General features: G+C 42.0%; 1 protein-coding gene across 1 annotated transcript in view; it reads left to right on the forward strand.

Moving 5' to 3' along the window:
* Positions 1 to 17,563, forward strand: part of CSTPP1 (centriolar satellite-associated tubulin polyglutamylase complex regulator 1) — a gene marked incomplete at both ends in the record, with an annotated part of 203,991 nt that overhangs the window by 135,652 nt on the left and 50,776 nt on the right.

Genomic DNA, 17,563 nt, shown 5'->3' on the forward strand with positions numbered 1-17,563 from the left:
GTAGCCAGGTGTGACGGCGCACGCTTGTTATCCCCGTGCTTGGGAAGCAGAGACAGGAGGATCACGCAGGTTCGAAGCCAGCTGCGCTGGCTTAAGAGACCCTGTTTCCAAATTTTAAAAAAGTATAAAATTAGGTCTGGGAGTGTAGCCCAGAGGTAGATTCTAAAAGTATAAATACAGATGACAGTTAAATCACATGACAATGAGAAGAATAAAAAGGTAGTGAAAGAGAGGGAAGCCAGGCGTGGTGGTGCACGCTTGTAATCCCCGCGCTTGGGAGGCAGAGACAGGACGATCGCACTGGTTCAGAGCCAGCCTCGCTGGCTTAAGAGACCCTGTTTCTAAATAAAAAATATAAAAAATAGGTCTGGGAGTGTAGCCCGGCGGTAGAAGGGCTTCCAGGAACCCCAGTACCACCAAAAAAAAAAAAAAAAAAAAAAAGGACAGGTAAAAGGGCAAACTTTGGGAAATGTTTTTAAATTGAAACTGATTGTATATATCTATGGGGTACAGTGTGATAATTGGATACATATTGGATACATGTGTACAGTGTGTGTTGATCAAGTCAGAATAATTGGCATCTCAGACTCTTCAAAAACTTATTTCTTTGTACTGGGAAATACTGAAAAAAACACACGCTCTCTCTCTCTCTCCTTTTTTCCTTTTTCCTTTTTTTCTTTTTTTTAGGGGGTTACTGGAGATTGAACCCAGAGGCATTCTACCTCCAAGATACACCCCGAGTCTGAATTTAGTTTTTATTTGGAAACAGGGTCTCACTGTGTTGCTGAGAGCCTCCCTAAGTTGCCAAGTCTGGTTTTGAACCTGTGATCCTCCTTTCTCAGCCTCCAAAGTAATGGGATTACAAGTTTGTGCCACCACACCCGGCTTCTAGTTCTTTATAAAAAAAAATTGTTGTGAACTGTAATCATCTTACCATAGAACACCAGAACTTATTCCTCTAACATATCCAACTGCAGTTTGGTTCCATTATCTGGCTTCTCTCTATCCTCACAGGGAATGCTTATATTTGAAAAGTGGGAGATAAAGAACCAGGGCAGAAATAATCATAATGTAGAGAAATAGCATAATGTGACATTGCAGAAGCCAAGGGAGGAGGGGATTCAGGAAGAGAAGGCCAACACATCTGTTCTTGCTGGTGCAGAACTCAGCAAAGGTCCTTTCACTGTCCAGTGACTGAGATTCCCCATGACTTTCAGGAGAGCACTTTTAGTTGAGGGATGGAAAGAACATTGAAGAAGTTGGTGAATGAACAGATGGTCAAAAGGGGAGATAATGAGTATAGCACACTCTTTTGAGAAAGTTGGCATCAAAAGCAAAGGGAGTCAAAAGTAGCTTTAGTGAATAGTCTTTGAATGATTTTTTAGATTAAGGGACCATTTAAGCATGTGTGGGTAGATAGCCAGGAGTTAATGGAGAAGGCAAGATCAAAGATGCTAACGTAAGGAGGATAATTGGAGCAGTGTCCCAGAGAGCGTAGATGGAGAGATTAATCTTAGTTGGAGAAGGAAAAGGGTTTTTTGAGAGAAGGAAGAGGTTGAGGAAAAGTAAAGATACAGAGAAATATTAAAGTACAGAGGATGGAAATCGAAGGACTTAAGAAAATGGATAGCTTTGGTCTTCCCAGTAAAATGAAAGGTTATCTGCTGAGAGTTGATGATTGTAGCATAGGGTTAGTTTGGAAATTAGAGAATAGAAACTGCTGTAAGGCATGTGATTTAAAAAAAAAAAAGCCAAAAGAAGATAACTAAAAGGGTCACCATAGCTGTGAGCCTCCGATTGAGGTTAATTAGTGTGAGTGCATAATAAAACAAAACACTATGATTTCGGGACTTTCTTTAAGAATTCAATATACCACCAGACATGGTGGCACATGCTTATAATTCCAGGCACTCAGGTGGATGAGGCAGGAGGATCACAAGTTTGAGGCCAGCCTTGGCAACCTAGCAAGATACTATATCAAAATAAAAAGGGCTGGGGATGTAGCTCAGTGGTAGAGAACCTCTGGGTTCGATCCCCCTTACTAAAAAGGGAAGAAAAAAAAGCTGGATCTCTGAAAGTTGTATTAATCATCATCTTGGCTGGGAAAGTGTTTCCTTAGAGTTCCTTAAGAGACATTCAAAAACGTGATAAAATGTTTGCTTAAGGAAAGTTACTGCTCAGAAGTCCCAGAGAACGGGCTTCCTTGTGGGACACTTTAAGTTGGGTCATTTGGAGGTCTTGTGGGAAGAATCATGGGCAAGGAAAAAGACATATACTTAAGAGGCTTAAGAGAAGCAAAGCAGCTCGGTGTCCAAAAGATCTATAGCTGTGCGGATATCTAGACACGGATCTGAGGGTGGAAGCTTGTTAGGGAACATCTGGATTCAGATTAAAGAAGAGCAGAAGAGAAGTGACATCATTGTGGGATTGCACTGTAGGCTGCCTAGCCAGATGGAAGAAACAGATAAAGCACTCCTGATGTGGATCACAAAACTGGCTCGCTCAGGAGAGCATGGTGATAGGGATTTCAAGCACCAAGACATAAGCTCAAAACTATGCTCAGCCAAAAAATAGTGTACTCCGTTAATTCCTTTTTCTGTTTATTTATGTTTTTCTGATCATCAAAGAAACATTTGCTTATTGTAGAAATGTTGTAGTGCAGAAAAGTGTAATGAAGCAGAATCATCCATGAACCCACCATCCACAGCACTCACATTAAAACACTTGCTAATTATTTCTAGTATTTTCTGTGCATCATTGTTTTCGCATAGCAGAGATTATGCTGAATATACATTTGTATAATCTGCTTTTTAAACATAGAAGCCTCTTCTCATGTATATTTTCTTAATGTGTCATATATATCTCTTTTTAAATATTTTTAAGTTTTAAATCTTTTTTTACCTATATGTTTTGTTCATTTTTCAGAAGGAAGAAATTTAAAATAGACTATATTTAAATATTTTATAACTAGATACAGTTATTGAAAAAATTACAAGCCAGGCATGGTGGTGCACACTTGTAATCCTAGAATTTGGGAGGCTGAGACAGGAGGATTACGGTTCAAGGGCAGCCTCAGCCGCTTAGGCCCTTTGCAACTCAGTGAGACCCTGTTTCAAAAGGGCATTCGTTTGGACAGAGAAGATTAAAACAAAAAAGAGGTGTATGCTCTATTTTTTATTTCATTCATTCATTAACATTACACCACCTACCTAGGCTTTATTGTTCTTTTTGCTCCCAGTGTAACGGTTTTTTTGGTACTGGGGATTGAACCCAGGGAAATTCTACCTCTGAACTAATATTCAGAAGGCTGCTTCAGCAGACGGAGGCTGGGGATGTTGATGTCCATCTTAGGTGATATTCAACTATATATTAGCAGAAATCAATTATAAATATTCAGAAAATGACGTTGTGATCACCGTAAGTTGTCAGAATTGATGGAAGAAGAGGATGGGAGAGGAGAAGGAAGGAGGAGAAGAAAAGGAAAAGAGTGCGGGCTTGTTGAGTGAAGACCTCGTTTCACACCTAGATCCACTTCTTAGTAAAGGAACACTAGGCAAGTTAGCCGTCTCTGTAAACCCAGTTTGTTTATTGGTAAAATAAGAATAACAAGAGAACCTACTTTAGAGTGTGGTCCTGAGGATTCAGTCAAATATTGTGTGAAGGTGATTATTTATCAAAACCAGTAATATCTGCAGAGAGACTAATGGCAAATGATAATAATGACAATAATGCTAAAGGGAAAAGAAGTAGTCAGTGTACATTTATCCCCCTTTTTGAAGATATTCCTAGACTGGTAAATTGGGAGGGATCTGAATTTAGTGTCGCTGTGTTCAGTACCTTTGCCTAGTTTTGCTGGATTTCAGCAGGACCTCGACAATATCTTTCTGGTATTTAGGAACAAGCAGCGGCGATATAGACTGGACGATGTCTCACTGACTGAATACACAGGCGCGGGCGTGCTGACTCAGCGCCACAGGGCCGCTTCAGCCTGCTGCAAGATACAGGACTCCTGACACCTTATCCCTGTATCCCTCTCTTAAGAGAAAGGCCTTCTCCTGTTCCCCTTCAGAACTCCGATGCCATTCATTGAAGAAAATTAGCACTAATTTTATAACATCCAGTACAAATTACAACTACCCAATTGTTCCCAAGTACCTTTACTAGCTGTTTGTTTTCTGACCCAGGATCCAGTCAGGGTTTTCATTGTACTTGGAAATGTCTCTTCAGTGTTTTTAAATCTGGAACAGATCCTCTACTATTTTTATGTGTATGTCACTGGCTTCTTTAGGTTCTATTTTGCCTGACCCTCCTGCACTAATATATAAACTACACAAGGTGGGGATTTTGATCTTTTTTTGTTTTGTTTTGTTTTGTTTTTGTTCTTGTTCATTGTTATAGGCTTAGCATTGCGAATGATTCCTGTCACATAGCAGAACTTAGTAAATATTCACTAAATCGATTAATGAATGAATGACTAAGATATATAGATAGATAGATAGATAGATAGATATGGAGAAAGAGAGAGAGAATGTTATCAATGGTGATTTAGAAGGAGCCAGGGAGGCTGAGAATCTAATCTCTTGTTTATAACTTTGACTTGTGTTACTTATATGTGTTCCAAGCTGGATCAAAAGGCTCATTTTAAAAAATCAAATGGATGCCGGGCGTGGTGGCGCACGCTTGTAATCCCCGCGCTTGGGAGGCTGTGACAGGAGGATCTCATAGATTTGAAGCCAGCCTTATCTACTGAGTGAGGCTCTCAGCAAGTTAGTGAAACCGTTTCCAAATAAAGTATAAAATAGGTCTGGGAGTGTAGCCTGGAGGTAGAAGGGCTTCCAGGAACGCCAAATAAATAAATAAATAAATAAATACTGAACTAAAACCCTGGTTAAGAGAGAAGTGTGATAGCATGCACCTCGACAGCACAACTACCAGACTGGAGCTGAGTGCTGGGTAACAGGGTGGTGTGACCAGCAAGAAGCTAAGTTAACTCTGCACAGTACAGCAGCAGAGCCCACAGTGAGGAAGGTGATGCTCTATTTATTCATTCTTTCATTTAACAAAATCATTTTGAGTGTCTCCTGTATGCCAGACAGTGCTTTGGTGCTGTATACAAGACTGTTCACACAGAGCTTATGTACCATGGTGATTAAACAACACAATATTTAGTTTGGGGCACTGTGCTTTCATAGAGAGGCGGCATGATACAGTGGTAAAAATCAGTAGTTTAGAAACACAAACATAGGTTTGAGTCCTAACTGTGTACTTTTGCAGTACTTAGGATCAAACCCAGGGCTTTGTGTCATTAAACAAGTGCTCTACCACTGAGCTACATCTTTGACCTCTCTCTCCTCTCCTCTCCTCTCCTCTCCTCTCCTCTCCTCTCCTCTCCTCTCCTCTCCTCTCCTCTCCTCTCCTCTCCTCTCATCTGAGACCAGTCAGACAAAAAAGTCTACAGTTGGCCTGGGTGTGGTGGTGCATGCCTGTAACCCCAGCTGTTGGGGTGGCTGAGGCAGGTGAGGCCAGCCTAGGCAACTTAGTGAGACAGGGTCTCACTTAAAAAAAAAAAAAAAAGCTGGGTGTGGTGGAACATGCCCAGTACCCCCCACACACACACACAAATAAACTACAATTTGTTTTTGTCTAAAAGGAGGGACTGGAGCCAGGCATATTAGTACATGCCTATAATCCCAGTACTTGGGAGGCTGAGATAGGAGGATCACAGGTTTGAGGCCAGTACATGGTAACTTAGCAGGATCCTGTTCCCAGTACCATAAAAGGGGGTCCTGGGGAATGTATCTCAGTGGTACAGCACCCAAGGTGTTCAATCCACAGTACCACTACCGCAAAAAAAAAACTCACGTGATTATTAGAAATACTAGAGCAGTAAATTGTTTGAGGGACTTGGAACACCCTTTTTTCTTCCCCTTCCAAGCCTTAAATGATACTTCACTGAAGCTTACCGATCATTAAAAGCAGTTCTGCCTGGATGATGTAATATATATTTTGACTTCTGATTGAAAGAAAATCTCTACCCAACTAATCTTTTGAGTCATGCACATTTTTTTTTCTTTTCTTATTTTAATGTTCTTGGGTATTCTAGCACCTTTTCACCACCAGCCCTTTGCAAAATTCTCATATCTTCCCTGAGCCAAAAATGAAGCCTGGTATCTCCACTAACAATTACTGATTCCTAGCCTTTGTCAAATATGTTGTTATTTGCCTATTTTCTTCATTACAGAACGTCCTGGAGAAACAGCAATGAAACAGCAACAACATAGTCGAAGAGCACTGCTTGTTAAGGACTGCTCAGAGTCCATTGCAGACCAGAGTGTGTTTGTATCTCTGTGGCTTCAGTGTAGAGTAACGATAGATTGGCAGAGGGCAAGCTGTTTTCAATTTGATCCTTGGTTAAACTAAACACTACATAACAATTAAGGATCCCCTGTTTCCTGTTACTTACAGAGAAATACATAAAAGGAACTGACTAACAAGAAAACAAATAGGCAGTCTGGTGGGGGTACCCAGAGGATCTATAACTTTAGTAAGCACCCCCAAGTGGTTCTAATGAGCAGCCAGATTTGGGGGATTATCTAAGCCACACTATTTTGCAAAGGAGCGATCGGAGAAGCCCTTTTCTGGATTTTATTTTATTTACAGTACTAAAAATTAGACCCAGAGGCACTGTACCACTGAGATACATGGCTAGGGGTGTGTGTGTGTGTGTGTGTGTGTGTGTGTGTGTGCGTGTGCGTGTGTGTGCGTGTTTTACTGGAGATTGAACTCAGGGGCATTCTACTTTGGAGCCACACCCCTGACACTCCTTTATTTTTTTTATTTTGAAATAGGGTCTCACTAAGTTGCAGAGGCTGGCTGCAATCCTGGGTTCCTCCTGTCTCAGCCTCACAACTACTGGAATTACAAGCATATGCCAACCACACCCAGCCTTAGACCTTTTTATTTTTTATTTTGAGACAGGACCTCACTAAATTGCCCAGTCTGGCCTTGCAATTGCAATCCTACCTCAGCCTCCTGAGTCACTGGAATTACAGGCATCTGCTACCATTGCTGCTTAGATATTTTTAAGAAATAAAATCATTTTTATTGTAAATATATGTAACATAAAATTTGTCACTTTAACCACGTTTAAGTGTTATCAGGAACATTCACAATACCTTTTCTGTTATCCCAGCTGAAATTCAGTACCCATTAAGTACTCTGCCACCCTTCCCACCCAGACTCAGGTAATCTCTGTTCTGCTTTCTGTCTCTGTGAATTTGCCTATTCTAGGTACCTCATAGAAGTCAACACATAGTTGATTTTAACAAAAATGTAATTGTTTCCTTGCCTGAAGGCATGTGTCTGGGTAAAGGGGAGCAAACTTTAATTGGGTGCCCTGACAGGATGAGGCAAGGTCCTGTTCAAAGTATTTATCTCAAGCAATAGAAAATTTTGTTTATAAACTTTGGATTCTATAGAATCATAGACTCGTTTATCCTAATTTTCTTTTCTTTTTTTTTTCTTTTTTGCAGTACTGGGGATGGAACCCAGGGGCATTCTACCTCCGAGCTACACCCCCAGCCCTATTTTTTAGTCTTTATTTTGAAACAGGATTTCACTGAGTTGCAAAGGGCCTCAGTAAGTAGTAGCTGAGGCGGACCGTGAATCACGAGCCTCCTGTCAGCCTCCCGAATGCTGGGATTACAAGCGTGTGCCACCACGCCCAGCTTATCCTAATTATTTTTATCTTGACCTATGCATTCATTTATGGAATTTATTCATTCAAAGTGGTTACTCACAGTTGGTGATGTTTTATATGATTTTCTCATAAAAATTAATAAGCATGTTTTTAAATCCTTTCTCAGTTTTATTATTCTAAGCTATTTCTGCAATAGTAGGAACCAGCAGAAAAAGAATTATTGTCAAAAAGGTTCCAAACTTCAGAGCCGGGCGTGGTGGCGCACACTTGTAATCCCAGTACTTGGGAGACTGAGACAGAAGGATCACAGGTTCGCGGACAGACTCAGCTACTTAGTGAGGCCCTCCACAACTTAGTGAAACCCTGTTTCAAAATAAAGGATAAAAAAATAGGGCTGAGGGTGTAGCTCAGAAGTAGAATATCTCTGGGTTCAATCCCTGGTACCACAAATATAAAATAAAACAGGTTCCAAACTTCAAAAGCAGAGCGATTAGCACTTTATAGTTTCTTTGTATTGAAAACATCGGCTTCTGTCTATAAATACACCCGAGTGGTAGTACTCCGTGGTAGAGTGGCATCTTTGAGGCCCTGGGTTCAGTTCCCAGCACCACACATGTGCACACACATACAAATCTACCTCAAGTCATAGCAAAATTGAAGTATCAAAGCCTCCGTCCATAAGAATTGGTGCATGATTATAACCCTTTCAGCTCCCCCTGTACGTCCTAATGAAGCGGAAAGCTTCGTCAAGGTTCAGCATGCTTCTCTGGAGAGAAGATCTCACTTGTCTGAAGCAGGACTCGCGGTATCAGTACCAGAGGCACCTGCCACTTGGGACGTAGAGCAAAGAGTAGACACGCTTTCCATCACTTCTGGCCTTTTGGCTAAGATCAAATGTATTTTAAACAGTACTCCTTAAACTCCTAAAGCCATCTGTGATATGCTCACCGCCTTTACTGTCTATGTAAGCATGATCCATCAGTAATATCGTATGGCAGCACCTAATTATGTGTTTGTACAAAACTATGGGATAAAAAGCATTACCTATTATTACTCAACTTAAACCACACCTGGTATTGAGCAAATTCTCTATCTCTTATATTTTACTTTCTAGAAAACTGTTTGAGAATAAAATCAGGGTAAATAATGCCACCTGCAGAAAAAAGTATTAGTGACTCTCAGTGGGTCTCTCACACTACTTTGTGTCTGAAAGGGAAAATGGCTTCCTACTTTTCCTTTTAACTTTTCCCTTGGGTCCTGGCCCAAACAAAGAAATACAGCATTTGTGACAGCCAAGAAGAACTCTGCCATACTGTCTTTGAAGGGTGGAACAAAACCTTTACCAGTGTGTTGGAGGACCTGGCACTCTGGAAACTCCTAGTGGCCCTACCTCCTTGGGGTATTATTATTGTTGTTGTTGTTATTATTATTATTATTATTATTTGGTGGTACTGGAGGTGGAACCCAGAGGCTTTCTACCTCTGGGCTATACTCCCAGACCTATTTTATATTTTATTTGGAAACAGGGTCTCACTAAGTTGCTGAGAGCCTCACTAAGTAGCTGAGGCTGGCTTCGAACCTGTGTGATCCTCCTGTCTCAGCCTCCCAAGTGCGGGGATTACAAGCGTGTGCCACCACGCCCGGCTATTATTATTGTTATTATTTGGTGTGTGTGTGTGTTTGAGTGATATTGGAGATTAAACCCAGGTGGTTCTACCTCTGAGATACACCCCTGATCTACTTTATTTTTTATTTTGAAATGAGTCTTTCTAAGTGTCCTCACCCTGGCCTCAAAACCTGTGATCCTCTAGTCTCAGCCTCCCAAGTACTAGGATTACATGTGTATGTGGCTGTATCCAGCTGAGAGGTTTTTGTTTTTGAAAAGGGTACTGTGTGTGTGTGTGTGTGTGTGTGTGTGTGTGTGTGTGTGTGTGTGTGTTAAAGGGGATGGAAACCATAGGCATTCTACCTCTGGGCTACAACCCCAGCCCTGATTTTTGTTTTTGTTTTTGTTTGAAACAGGGTCTTGCTAAGTTGATGAGAGCCTCACTAAAGTTGATAAGGCAGTCCTCAAATCTGGGACCCTCCTGCATCAGCCTCCTAAGTACAGGGATCACAGGCAGGCGCCACCACACCCTCTGAGAGTTCCTTTCCTAAAGTTGTGTTTAGATGTGCACCGATATGCAGAAGAGGCATCCTTTCTTTAACGAGGCTACTTTTCCTCCCAAAGCTATGAGGAATGTGGGGAAGGGCAGTGGAACTGAGTATTCATGTTGCAAATGCTTTGAGCACTGCAGGTAAAAATGGTAAGTACAGTCCTGTTCTTATTGCTCTATTATACTGCTAGTTAGAGAAAGCGTTTTCTTTGCTACCGGCCAGTGAGAAAGATTCGCTTTTTCTGAATTGGGGATTGCTCCCCTAACTAGTTAAGCAAACGCTGCTGAAATTGACAAGTCAGTATGTGAGCATGGTGATACTCCTCCTCACTGTCCCTTCTAATTCAGTGACCGTTTGCTTAACCGCTAGAAGTAGGTTTGCGTTTGCAGTAAGGTTTCTCTCCTTATGGATTCCAGGTTGGATTTTCAGATAAGTACCCTTGCTCTGCTGTTCAAGGCTTTTGTCGTTTTTTCAGTGCTAGGGATCGAACCCAGGGCTTGCACGTGCTAGAAAAGTGGTCTACCACTAAGCAATACCCCAGCCCTTTGCATTTTATTTTGTGATAGGTTCTTGCTAAATTGCCAGTCTGGCTTCACACTCGCCATCCCCCTGCCTCAACCTCTCAAGTGGATGGGATCACAGGTGTGCACCCCAGCTGAGGTCCAGCATTTTAAAATAATTTGCCATCCCACTGATTTGTTACTAGTTCCTAATAGCCAGTAGGAAATGTTTTTCATTAAAAATGTTTCTATACTTGGAAGGCTGAGACAAGAGGATCTCAAGTTTGTGGGGGCCCTCTGCAACTTAGTGATATCCTGTTTCAAAATTTAAAAGTAGGACTGGGGGTGTAGCTCCAAAGTAGAATGCCCCTGGGTTCAGTCCCCAGTACTGAAAAAAAAAAAAAGCTTCATGTTTTATATTTCTTTTTTTCTTTTTTTTTAATTTTTTGGTGGTACTGGGGGTGGAACCCAGAGGCTTTCTACCTCCGGGCTATACTCCCAGACCTTTTTTTTTTTTTGTATTTTATTTGGAAACAGGGTCTCACTAAGTTGCTGAGAGCCTCACTCAGTACCTGAGGCTGGCTTCAAACCTACGCGATCCTCCTGTCTCAGCCTCCCAAGCGCAGGGATTACAAGCGTGCGCCACCATGCCCGGCTCATGTTTTATATTTCTATACCCTCATTTCTATTTTAGTTCAGAATAATTACAATTTCATTTTATTTAAGACAATAGAAAGGTTGTTTTTTTTTCATTTTCTTTGACTCGCCTTCAAATTTATTCACTGTTTACAGCAGAAGAAGCCACTGACAGCCAGGTGTGGTGGTTCATGCCTATAATCCCAGTACTTGAGAGGTTAAGACAGGAGGATGCCAGGTTGAGGACAGCCTCAGCAATTTAGCAAGACTCTCAGCGACCTAGTGAGACCTTGCTTTAAAACAAAACTAAAGCTGGGTGTGGTGGCACACGCTTGTAATCCCAGTACTTGGGAGGCTGAGACAGGAGGATCGCAGTTCACACCCAGCCTCAGCAATTTAGTGAGGCTCTCTGCAACTTAGACCCTGTTTCAAAATAAAAGAATAAAATAGGGATGGAGGTGTAGCTCAGAGGTAGAATGCTCCCTAGTTCCCTCCCCAGTACTACAAAAAATAAGAAAATAAAATTTAAAAAAATTTTTTTTTTTTTTTTGTGGTACTGGTGTTCCTGGAAGCCCTTCTACCTCCGGGCTACACTCCCAAACCTATTTTTTATATTTTTATTTGGAAACAGGGTTTCTTAAACCAGCACAGCACGGCTGGCTTCGAACCTGTTCGATCGTCCTGTCTCCGCCTCTCAAGCGTGGGGATTACAAGCATGCGCCACCACGCCTGGCTTAAAATAAAAAATTTTATAAGGGAGGTTCAGAGGCAGAATGCCCCTGGAGTTCAATCCCAGTACAAAAAAAAAAAAGAGCCAGGCGTGGCGGCGCACACTTGTAATCCCCGTGCTTGGGAGGTGGAGACAGGAGGATCACACAGGTTTGAAGCCAGCCGCAGTGGCTTAAGAGACTCTGTTTCCATATAAAAATATAAAAACGCCGGGCGTGGTGGCGGACTCTTGTAATCCCCGTACTTGGGAGGCGGAGACAGGAGGATCGCACAGGTTCAAAGTCAGCCGCGCTGCCTTAAGAGACCCTGTTTCCAAAAATTAAAAAATAGATCTGGGAGTGTAGCCCGGAGATAGACGGGTTTCCAGGAACCTCAGTACCACCAAATATAGATAGATAGATAGATAAATAGATAGATAGATAGATAGATGATAGATAGATATCTCTGGGAGTGTAGCCCAGAGGTAAAAGGGTAGAAGGGTGTCCAGAGACCCCGGTGCCACAAGAAGAAGAAGATGAAGAAGAGGAAGAGGAGGAGGAGGAGGAGGAGGAGGAAGAAGAGGAGGAGGAGGAGGAGGAGGAGGGGGAGGAGGGGGAGGAGGAGGAGGGCCACTGACATAAAATTTCTATATCAGAGCTAATTGAGCAAAACGTATGCACTTTCATATTCCTCTTAATATCTTTAGTTGATCTACGCTGTGTAATTTTGCCTTGGGCATTCTGAATTAAAATTAAAGCCTTTAACCCACCACCAGCTCATCTCCATCTCTTCAGGCAAAAAGAAAATAAACTTCTCTTGCAGTGTGAAGGGCTTAAGTCACACACACGAGGGCAAGTTTATTAGAAATGAAGTTATTCAATACTGGCTTCCTAAGCAACACTGCAAAATAGCCTTCCCTGGAGTTCTCTATTTCCATATTTAATAGAATAGATATTTGTTATGAGGAATAGATTGGGAAGAAATCTACTTGAAGGCGTGAGATGACAAGTTATCTCTTAAAGTCATTCTTTACAACAAATAAGTTACATTTTTTTCTGAGTGAATTTTAACTCTGATTTAATTGGAAGAATCCAAAGGAGCTGAGGCAGTTTGCAGAGAAGAACCCTTTTCCGTAGTATTTTTATTTGGCCTGCCAACCTCCAGTTCCCACTCACTTACGGAGAGTTTTAAGATGTGGTCAGTTTCCATGACTGCTAAATAAAATATGATTTTCTCGTGTTCCTTGCAGACTCTGTGGGAGGTCTTGATCTGGGTCTTTGCATCTTTTGAGGAGCACATTCTAGTTTAATGTCTCTTATCCAAACATGCAAAAACGGTGATATTTATCTTATTAGGAAAAAGAAACATGGATTCCTTCCTATTCAAGGTTCTGGCCTATTACCTAAGCTGTTTGCTTAGGAAACAGTAAACTTTGGAACAATAGCCCGAGTCCTCTTTGTTTCTTAGACTAAGACTCTCTTAGCGGCTCCTTTTGCTTCTCTCCTGTCAGCTGGAGAGAGGAGGATGTTGGGAGAGGGAGAACAGCCTTTATAAACTCTTCTCTAGTAGACTGCCATAATCCTAGTTAAAGTAGGAGCCAGGTCTAGAATCTTCTGAGCAACCTCATATGGCAGATGCTTATGTGAAGAAACATCAGCCCCTGTGACCTAAATTAAGCTACCTACTCTCAGTGTCTTCATTCTTGGCTCATAGGAGGGGAATAATAATACCAGGCACTATCCTCCTCTGGAGTTCAGGAGAAATTTAATGAGATAATGAACTCAGCTCTACTTAATTCTGCTCTTACAAGAGAACATATTGTTGACTTTTAGGAGAATGAACTATCTGGGGGTCCCTGAGGGGCCTGACAATCTATTACCTCTTCCAGCATTCAAATAGGACTATTGTAAAAAGCTAATCCACTGCCAAAAGTAAGCCATTTATTCTGTGGATAGATCAGGTCCAGTGTGCAAAAAAGGAGTTTGATCTCTTCCTTGGAAGAACTATCACTAACTAGATAGGCACAAAGATGTCCTTTTTTCTCTCTTTCTTAAAAAAAAAAATTAGAACAGAAGTGTAATTGTGTTTGATGGTTTGCTTTGGGAGAATATTACATTCAGTCCTGGAACACATTAAATCAGATGATACACTTTGTTATTAAAAAAAAAAAGCCTCTAAAGCCAGGTGTGATGGCGCATGCTTGTAAGCCCAGCATTTGGGAGGCTGAGACAGGAGGATCCGGGTTTGCAGCCAGCATTAGCTACCTAGGGAAGTCCTCTGCAATTCCGTGAGACCCTATTTCAAAATAAAGAATAAAACATAGGGCTGGGGGTATAGCTCGGAGGTAGAATGCCCCTGGGTTTAATCCCCAGCACCGCACACATACACACAAAGCCTCTAGAACATGTATTCTCATTGGAGGTAATACTGCCTCCAGTGGGGCAAAAAATGTTTCTTTGGGAGGTAAAAATACTAGATATATAGGTTTATGGTCCTCCGATACAAAAAAAATATATGTATAGTATGTCTAAGGTGTCAAAATTTCGTGGGGATGGGAATGCAACAAGGAAAAACATGTCTAAAAAATCTTGATTTGGGAGGTAATGAGAAAGAGATGAGAAGCACTGCTATAGTCTGAAACAAGCACACAATCAATTTCTCCTCAAGCGCAGGTGAACTACAGTCAGGTCTAACGCAGACTGCCACTGATTCTGCATTCTGAGAGGAGCTGAGTTCATAGGAAACTTGAAAGGAGATGAGATACGTACCCTACGGGGTAATGATTGCAGGCAGACACTCAAACATGAAATTTACCCCTTAGAACCAAAACTTTGTACTGTGGATAAAATGTGGTTAAATCTTCAGGTAAGAGATTTCTTTTTTCTTCTGCCTCTTTAGCCTTACGAAAGGCACATCAAGAGTAGGAATGATCTTCAAAGTGTTTCACAGGAAAAAAAAAAAAACAGATTGGAGAAAAGAGAGGGTGTGGTCCCCAAAGGCAGGACACGAATCATGGGCTAAATAGCAGTGTAAAGTAAGCAGCTTCAGTGAAGATTAGTGGGAATTGACATCCAAGTATTTAAGGAGAACTGGGGTATAGCTCAGTTGCAGAATGCTTGCCTATAATATTAAAGGCCCTGAGTTCTGTCTCTAGCACCGGGGGAAAAAAGGAGGGGTGTGTACCTAAGAAATTTTGAGTTTGTTGTTGCTGCCTATATTGTTAAACATTTATATATCCAAAGTATATATAAATATATAATTATATACTCTTTCATTCCATCAGATATGTTCCATTAGACTTAGCAGCCCTGAAACAACAGAATAGCCATATTAAAAACATATTTCCTCCAGTCTGAACTTTCTCTTGCTAGTTTACTCATCCCACCCAAACCTTGGGAGAAAGAGAAACTGATGATTTCTCTCTGCTAGTGAGTTCTTGAAATCAGGCTACCCAGGGGATTGTGGTGGATTTCTGTAAGACAGGTGCCCACAGCAATGCTTATCAAATGCTTGGTTGCTTTGGAGAAAGAATATTCATTGCCCCAAGTCTCAGTGTGCTGTGGTAAGGGGGAGAAGTCATCAGTTTCTATTTCCTCCACATCGTGTTATACATGTTAGATAAGAAATTGGAATGAACAGGCAGTATGGTGGCACATACCTTAGCCCCAGTACTTTGGAGGCTGAGACAAGAAGATAACAGACTTGAGGCCAGCCTTAGTAATTTAGTAAGACCTTCAGCAACTTAGTGAAACCCTTTTTCAAAAATAAATAAATAAATAAATGCTGGGGTATGACTTGGAGGTAGAATGCCCCTTGGAGGTCAGATGTGTGGGGTTCAATCCCCAGCACAAAACAAAACAAAACAGAAGAAGATGGAATGAATGTGAGAGGCATTCAAGCTCCCTCGCCCTCCTGGAGTCCCCTCGTTGCCGCTTCTCTCCCCAATTCCAAAATCTAACATATTGTCCACGTTATGGTTTCTCAGATCCCGGTCCCTCAGCCTCTCTTTGTCACACACTGGATGGGTGTAACCAAACCTCATTCACACTGGTGGCCCCAGCAGCTGGGCTTCTCTCTCCCCCATTGCATTGCAGACATTCTTTTCACATCATTTTGTCCTCTCTGCATTCCCTCCATTTGGCTTCATTCCCCCTGTGCAAACTTCTGCTTCAAGGGACAGGAGTTTGCCAAGGAGATGCTGGCAGAGAGAGTCCAGCTCCCTCCTTTCTATCTGAAGAGCCCAGTGTCACTCATTAGCATATGAGAAGAATGGAAGAATGGTTGTAAATAAACATCAAATGAGGTTAACGAGCTACAGCTCATCAATATTAATGAAGTCTACCTCGCAGCCTTGGAGTGAGGTGCCAGTGGCTCTAATCACAAGAGGTAACTTTGTAAGGCCCCAGTTACAGGGCAGGAAGGGTTAGATTCAGCCTGTTGGAATGTCTGTCATTTCATGACCCTTGGAATGAATGTCACCGAGAAAGGCTGTCACCAGATCTGTGTGTGCAAGCCCCTCTTGTGTTCAGATTACACCTGTTATTCTCAACAGGTGGGAGCCTAGGGGAAGAGGGCTGTGCCAAGCCAAAATCTAAGATGGGAATACCCCACTTAGCCTGCAATTCCCAAGTCAGTAATGGGGTCCCCAGATTACCAGGATTTGATCTCCCATTGCCTTTGATCAGTAAGCCCATGGAACTCAAGTTTTTGTTTCCAAATTCCTGATGGAAGATCTGGTGACCATCTAAGCCCAGCTTGATAAAGAAACTCCTATTTTATGTAGCTCAGGTGCTAACTACCAGTTAGGTCCTTCCACAGAACCATGTTGGATTCCTGTGCCTGTATTTAGAGGAGTCAACGAGTGATGCATACAGATATCCTTTATTGTTTCCCAGGAACTGTATTTTACAGTTTTGACATGTAACCCTCACAGTAGTCCCATGGGGGTTCCCCACTTTACCAACGGGGAAGTTGAAGCTCAGAGTTTTTATGTGGGAAGTTGAAGCTCAGAGTTTTTATGTGAAGTGTCCAAGATCAACGTATCTAACAGGTGACAGGAGAAGAAAAACTCAGCTGTACATCTGCCGGACCTCAGAGCCCATACGCTTAGTCACTACACTCTGTGGCATCTGGAGTCGGTCACAGGAAGAGGGCAAGCCTTTGTGCTGTTCCTTTTCTTTTGTAAGTTGTGCATCCTTCTCCAGGTCAAGAGACTAAACACAAAGTAGATTCAGAAGACTAGAATTAGTTTAAGTCAAAGTACCTATTTGAAATTATGTTTAGAAAGGAAACCTTCATTAAATATGTTTTCCTTGGTATATAAATGTGGGATCAGAAGAGATATGTGCTGTGTGTGTGTGTGTGTGTGTGTGTGTGTGTGTGTGTGTTGGGCAGCAGCCATACTGATTTTTCTACCTTGCCACCAGTTCCTTTTATGATTAAGCACACACCTTACATGAGGTCAGTGACCACAGAACACAGAAGCCGCCTGGCCCCCGTAGCTGATCTCAGCCTCTGATACTGGCCTCAATTACTCTGTTTCAACAACTGAACCCCTGGTTTATTACTTCAGGTTCACACTGTCAGCCTCCTTGTCTATGATCTCCTCTAAGGTGGAAAAGAGAACCCTGTGCTTCATCAAATGGCCATCACTACAAAAGGTGTACCTGGTTGTTTTAGAGGCTTATCGTGAAAGGGTCTACGGCGAAGCGGCCACTTCTCTGTCCTCTCTTTTCCTCCTTGGAAACTCAGGGACCTTACTTGTTCATTCTTACTTCGGCAAAATGCCCAGGAATGTTTCCACAGAATGGCACCCAAAGCCCACCCATGCAGGAGCCCTTCCTGCCACCAAGGTAACCAAGGC

The sequence above is a fragment of the Muscardinus avellanarius genome, assembly GCF_963383645.1.
Source record: "Muscardinus avellanarius genome assembly, chromosome: 1".
Lineage (NCBI taxonomy): Eukaryota > Metazoa > Chordata > Mammalia > Rodentia > Gliridae > Muscardinus > Muscardinus avellanarius.